Raw genomic sequence first — 6,386 nt, forward strand, 5'->3', positions numbered from 1 at the left:
CCAATAGAAAGGGTTTCCTACAGGCAGTCCTGCTCTGAGGTACAATCGACTCTGGGGTGGGGGTTGGGGGGTGGGGGGTATCTAGGCTCGCTTGATCCCTAGCTTACATAGTCAACTCATGAGATATAGAGTTTGCTTCATGATGTACATACTCAAACTAAATTTTTAGGAATTTAGTCTCCAAGTGATAGCAGTCATCTAACATCGTCATAGAGTTCCAGAGATTGACAACCATCTAACATCATAAACACACTGGGAACCTTTTGGGGAGGAAGGGGATGCATCTCTCAAATTTAACGGTGCTCTATGCAAAGAAAATACAAGGTAGACCCTCATATATCTTCTGGATAGACACTCTCTGGGGAGTGATTCTCACCAAACAACCTTATAAAATCATAATTGGCATGGAAGTAGTGTATTTTTTTATCGCGACGAAACTGTTCAATATGTATTATTCTCGTGCGAATCTGTTATATCTATATAGTCGATCATCCAAGTAGCTTCCACCTTGTACCCACCATGTAGCAATGCTAATATTTTAGCAGTTGGCTAAATGGTGTTGATCATGGTGTGAGTGCTTGCTTTCATTTGGTCGCTTTGGCTATGTAAAAATAATAATATTTTTATGATAAAAAAATCCTCTCTCGAGCAGGTTATCTGCAGGTGCATAGCTTTTCTCCGATCATGACCGAATCTACAACATGTGGAGAATCTAGACCTATTAATAGAAGTGTGTACTTGGTTGGAGGACACATCGAGAGATATTTATCCAACATGGATGGTAGCGTGATCTTCGGACTAGTACTCCATCACCTTATCACCTTAGGCATCTCTACAATTTCTACATGGATTACTTGTATTGCGCCTTTTTTGTTTAGATTTTTTAAAACTTGTGTGGCTATGCGCTTCCTAGTTAACAGATGCCGGGTATAATGTTTAAGCCATTAATTAAATTAATAAAGCGACATCATCTGTCCAGACATAGTGGCATTTCACATCTTGATGAAATTTCAAGCATAAGAGAAGCCCTGCAGTCTCCTCTTCCAATGGAAATTCTTGTTCTTGCAGTCTTGTGGATTTCATAAACAATGAATAGTTGGATAATTATGACTGAACTCCTATTGTTGAGGGGTGGAAACAAGCTGTACGGTCATTCACAGAACAAATCATCAAGTATCAAATCAGCATTCCAAGATTGGATACAGAGAACTTTGAAATCTTGTTTTCTAATCTCCTATTATATTCTCTTTGCTTGGCTTTGCCATTTGTTAATAGTGCACTGTAACTTCAGATCTTTTGTCATTTACCCCAGAGAAGAATGCACTCTTACATAGGTGTCTGGAAACGAACGAGTGAATAATATATTTGATTATATACAAGTACAAAAAGCAAACGAGCCATTTGATCTTTATCATACAGCTCGCCAATTGCACTACAATGTATTCAATACCTCAAGCATGAATGGGTGAGAAAAAATATCTCCGTACATCACAAGCCCCCACGTATAAGTATGCAAGGGTGTGTTGTCCCGCAAGAGACATCAATAAATTGAGTTACTTATTAAATTCGGGGCTCAATTGTCAGACCTGATGACCTCACATTGGCAAGCCGTGATCAGATCTCTTTTAGTTTTAGATCTTCCTCTTCGTCGTTGGCGCCCTTAGCAACAGCTTGTTGCTGCAATATGTTGGAACAGAAAGGCTCTTAGGTACCATCCAAACTATTATCTATATATCATCCGAATTTAAAATCTTCGACATCCTTTTATAAACAGAGGTAGTACTATAATGCACATGAATCATTTACTCACCAGCCGAAGAGCACACTGTGGCTGTTTTTATAACTTCAATTATTGTCGGAATATTTTTATTTTAGAATTCAGAAGCTTATTACCACTACCGGAGTATCGGGCTTTGGTAATCAATAGATTTTTGAAAAATTAAAATAGGATGGTTGATGTCCTACAGTGGAGAACTGGTGTGAGGGGTAAACTCTTGGCAGCACATAATTACTTTTTGCATAGTTTATAGTTTACACAGCTGTAAAATGCATGCAAACACACAGAAGGGCACTCGACAAAAGCACATACCTCTCCTTGAGCCCTGCCCACTGAGACTTGCTTTATCCCCTGCGCCCTGGCTGCTGCTGGTAGCTGTGAGGAAGTCTCAGCTGCTAATTCAGCAAGAACCTTGTCAACCTCCTCTTCAATTTCATCCTCCATGTCCTCAAAGTCCAAAGCCGAATCAATCATGTCACTCGTCATCTCTTCCATCACCTCTGCCTAAATGATAGATCATATTAGCAATTAGAACGCAAGTCTTAAGTTCCGAAGATAGCCCTGCTGGCAATGAACCCAAAGATTTTTGAGCCTCATATGCAAGAGATGTTTAAAGCACAGACAAATGTTACCTTTATCATTTCTTTGGTGAATTGTTCCATCGTGGCTGCCAATGCTGGGGCTTTCATTAGTATGCTAATAATTTGCATAACTTCAGCACTCTTCGACAGACAACCAACCATCCTTTCAGTCCCTATAAAATGCAAAATATTGAATTATGCATCAGGAAACGGAAAAATAAATATTTGAGCATGACATAACTTAACAAATGTCTTCACATTTCAGGGATGTCAGACATCGACAAGAAGTGGGTAAACTTTTTTATAGAAATGGTAAAAAAAATTATTAGACATGTCAAAAGTGGATCAACTCATATGTAGATTGAAATACTATCAGATGGATGAGTGTCAATCAGAATATGATCCTGATAATGACTTGAGAGTTGAGATTTCATTGTACTAAATTTACTAGTTCTATCATGGTTTGAAGCTTCAAGCAAAAGGCAGTAGGATCATGCATTCTCCTAGAGCACATAATACCAAACAAGAGCAGCATTATATGTGTACTCCTAATCAAACAACAACAACTTGTGGGGAATTGGGGAACCACAGCAACTGTCAGAAAGTTACATTGTGATGCCAAGAGTGGTGTTGAACTGGTTGCTATTGAAATCTGTGTAAGAAAACTAAACCCGAGGCCTGAAGGGCAATGCCACTATAGATTAATAACTATGGGGTAGTGGTTGAAAATGTAAGGTGCATCAGCATCCAGAAAACACCATACCAATAACTTCTCCAAGACGCATTGATACCGAATTCAGTTGTGCCTTGTTTTCATGAAGACGGTTTACACCATGTCTTGATCTCACCAGTTCCTTGGCGAGAATCTGGAACATCAAAAGGAAATGAGAACCACCAACAGTGAAGTAAGCTGTGGTATCTACTGGAACGTTAAAAAAATAAGAAGGATTAAAGCATACAGTCATGGTTATATATTTAATGGTATTAGCTAACCAGCGGTAACTTCTAAACAATGTTCAGAGGAAATTTTGCGAAACACATAACATCAAAAGGACCAAATACCTAGAGCTGCAAATTCCTAGCACAAATTCATTAACTAGCTGTCGTTTTAAGAACTGAAACAGCTCAAAATTTCCGGCCCTAAGAAATCGTAAATAAGGGAGCACACTATTATATAACGGGGATTTCTGATGAACTTATGCTGCTGCTACCTGCTAGACTGTCAAGGATGATATAAAGAGCAGGGGTATATATATGCTTACGCCAGTGACTGATACACACCTTGGCCGATGCTAGGTCGTTGCGCTTGGCAGCCTCCCTGATCGCTTTCTCCACCTTCTTCTCCTCCCGTTGCACCTCTGAGGAAACAAAAAACAAGGATTACCATTAGGTGCATTGCCGATTAATGAGGTCAGCAAGATGCGAACTCTGAGTCAATTATGAGACGCCTTCGCTCCGCGATCATTGATTCAACCGAACCGTGCGGCGATTCATCTGTACAACCTAGAAATCGCCCCCAAATTGACCCGTGTACTACATTAAATCTACCAGATTACCAAGCTTACTCACGCAGCAACTGGGAATACAGGTGGTGGCGAGTACAAGACGAAGTTACCACGGATGCGGCGGTCGAGGACGAGGCGCTCGTTCCGGAGGCGGCGCTGCCACTCACGCAGCAACTGCTGCGGCGTCGGCCGCGGCTTCAGCAGGCCCTTCAAGGCGTCCATCCGAACCCGCCAGATCAGGAGCGAAAACCGTTGGATATACCGGAGATTCCTCGGGCCCGCCTATTTGCTCCTCCGGCGAGGGCCGTCGTTCCAAAACCCAAAACCTTTCCCCAGTCAGAGCCCGAGGCGGACGGAAGTCGCTGCAACAGCGACGGATTTAGGGCATCTCCAGCAGCCTGACCGGTTCCTGCACATGTTACAGACGGATCGGCCGCGCATGTTCGACTCAAACGGACTGACTCGTTCGGTGAGACCCATTGAGTCACCAAATTTGATAAACCCATGCATCGGTGCGGACAGCACGTGTTCCGTCCACGTGGAACGAGGGTCTGCATGGCAGCGACGCAACGATGTTTCGCTAGGCCATCAATGGAGGTGTAGTTCGATGGCCAAAGACATACGTTCCTCCGTAACGGTTGGAGACGCTTCGCCCGCACACATGCTAGTGAAGTCAGGCACTTCGTCGTCTTCAAGTACGACAACACTTCGTCGTCTTCAAGGTTGGAGACGCTTCGTCGTCTTTCGCCCGCACACATGAAAGGGAGGTCGAATTTGAAGCCGATGAGGTGATGGTGGAACTCTGGCGATCTGCGGGGCCGAAGCCACGGCGGCGGTTCAATCTCCGGCCGGTGCGACCTGTGCTCTCGCCGGTTGCGGGATCTCCGCGATCTGGAAGTCGTTTCGATCCCCTCGCTGAGTCAGAGGTGGACGAGGAGATTTCGGTGGCGGAGGAAGTGGCCTGGTGCGGCCTGGAGGATGAACCGAAGGTTCTGCCTATTGTTCGTGATGAAGATCAGGGGAGCGACGAGATCTTTCAAGACTTTTGGGCCAAGATCGGGTACCCTGGCGTCGCCTCGCGATCATGGGAAAAGGGTGCAGGGTGCGTTGCTTCGGACGGCGGCACCGCGACTCGGACGAGGTCTCTGTCGCCGCCGGCCGAGGTTCTGGCGCGCCGTGGGAGGTCCCTTCCGTCTTCGCCGACGGGGCGGAGAATGACCAGGCCGCCAGTTCGGCTAAAGGCGTGGAAAGGCCCTCTCCCGTCTAGGCGGATCACGCCGCCGGCGATCCTTGCCGACTTTGTTGCCAAGGCGACGAGCGGGGTGGCGGCGGTCGCGACAATGGCTTCGATGGACGGCGGGAAAGCCTCGCCGGAGTCGGCTACGTCGATCGAGTCCGTCGTTCGGCCTCGGTTTGAACCTCCGGAGGCGGGATCGACGCAAGGCCGCAGTCAAGATGGGCCGAATTTGCTCACGCGCTGATGGGCCTGCAACATGATTCCAGGAGGTCTTCACGCCCCCTTGTCGAGAAGCATGTGATCACGTCTGCGATCGCCTCGTCACGCACCGAAAACCTCAGCGCCGCCTCTCCTCTCCATCGCGTCGATCTTCCTCGCCGGGTCGCCGACAACTCGATCTCCGCTTCGTCTAGCGCTGAGCCAAGGCGTGCTGCTTGGAGTCGATCCTTCGTCCACGTGGTAGCCGGGAGGGCTGCGTCTTCATCCATGGCCGGGCCATCCCGCCCGCCTGCGCCGCCGGGGTTGGCGGCAACCGCGCCGGTTCCCGCTGCTGCTACGGCCGTGAGGCCTGTCGTCGCGCCGGGGGCAGCTGCTGGCGCATATCAGGGCCCCCCGGGCTTCCAGGGGTGGCCGGCGGGAGCCTTGATGCCGCCGCCCCAACCTGCTCCGCCAAGACCGCAGGGAGTTTTTCGGCCTCAGCTGAGTATGTCGATTCCTCCATCGCAGTATGTGCCGCAGCAACCTCCGTATCCGCAGTACCAAGGCCAATTCTACCAATATCCTCAACATGTGCACCAGCCTGTGGCGCAGCCAACTGCACAGCAAGTGGTGCAACAACCACCGGCACAACCCGGACAACTGAAGAAGAGGAGGAAGAAGAAGCCTACTACGGTGGGGGGAGTTGGGGCAGGGGCAGCAGCAGCCCCACCGCCCACGCAGCTCGTGATGGGCCAGCCCGTCGCTATGGCGCCGGGTGTGACAACTATGCCGCCCAATGAGGTACCCGCTCCGCTTCCGGTACCTATGGCTGCGCCGGATCCTGTGGCACCAGTTGCGAAGCCGAAGAAAGTGGGGCGATGTTGGAAGTGCGCTATCAATACCCATGCTACAAAGGACTGTAAGGTTTTGCATTATTGTTTAGTTTGTGATTCCGGAGCGCACCCGACCATTCGGTGCCCTATTTTGAAGATTCCGAAGCCCATGAGTTTTTTCGTTGGCTGCGGTAATGATGCTACTCTTGACCTTCAGATTCCAGATTCAGTGTATAAGCCACAGTCGTTACCCTC

At 48.0% G+C, this 6,386-nt stretch overlaps 1 pseudogene; it reads right to left on the reverse strand.

The window, feature by feature from the left end:
• Window positions 1-1,463: 1,463 nt before the first annotated feature.
• On the reverse strand, window positions 1,464-4,218 carry LOC127330231 (vacuolar protein sorting-associated protein 24 homolog 1-like; annotated as a pseudogene).
• Window positions 4,219-6,386: the final 2,168 nt, after the last annotated feature.

The sequence above is a fragment of the Lolium perenne genome, chromosome 2, assembly GCF_019359855.2.
Source record: "Lolium perenne isolate Kyuss_39 chromosome 2, Kyuss_2.0, whole genome shotgun sequence".
NCBI classification, from domain to species: domain Eukaryota; kingdom Viridiplantae; phylum Streptophyta; class Magnoliopsida; order Poales; family Poaceae; genus Lolium; species Lolium perenne.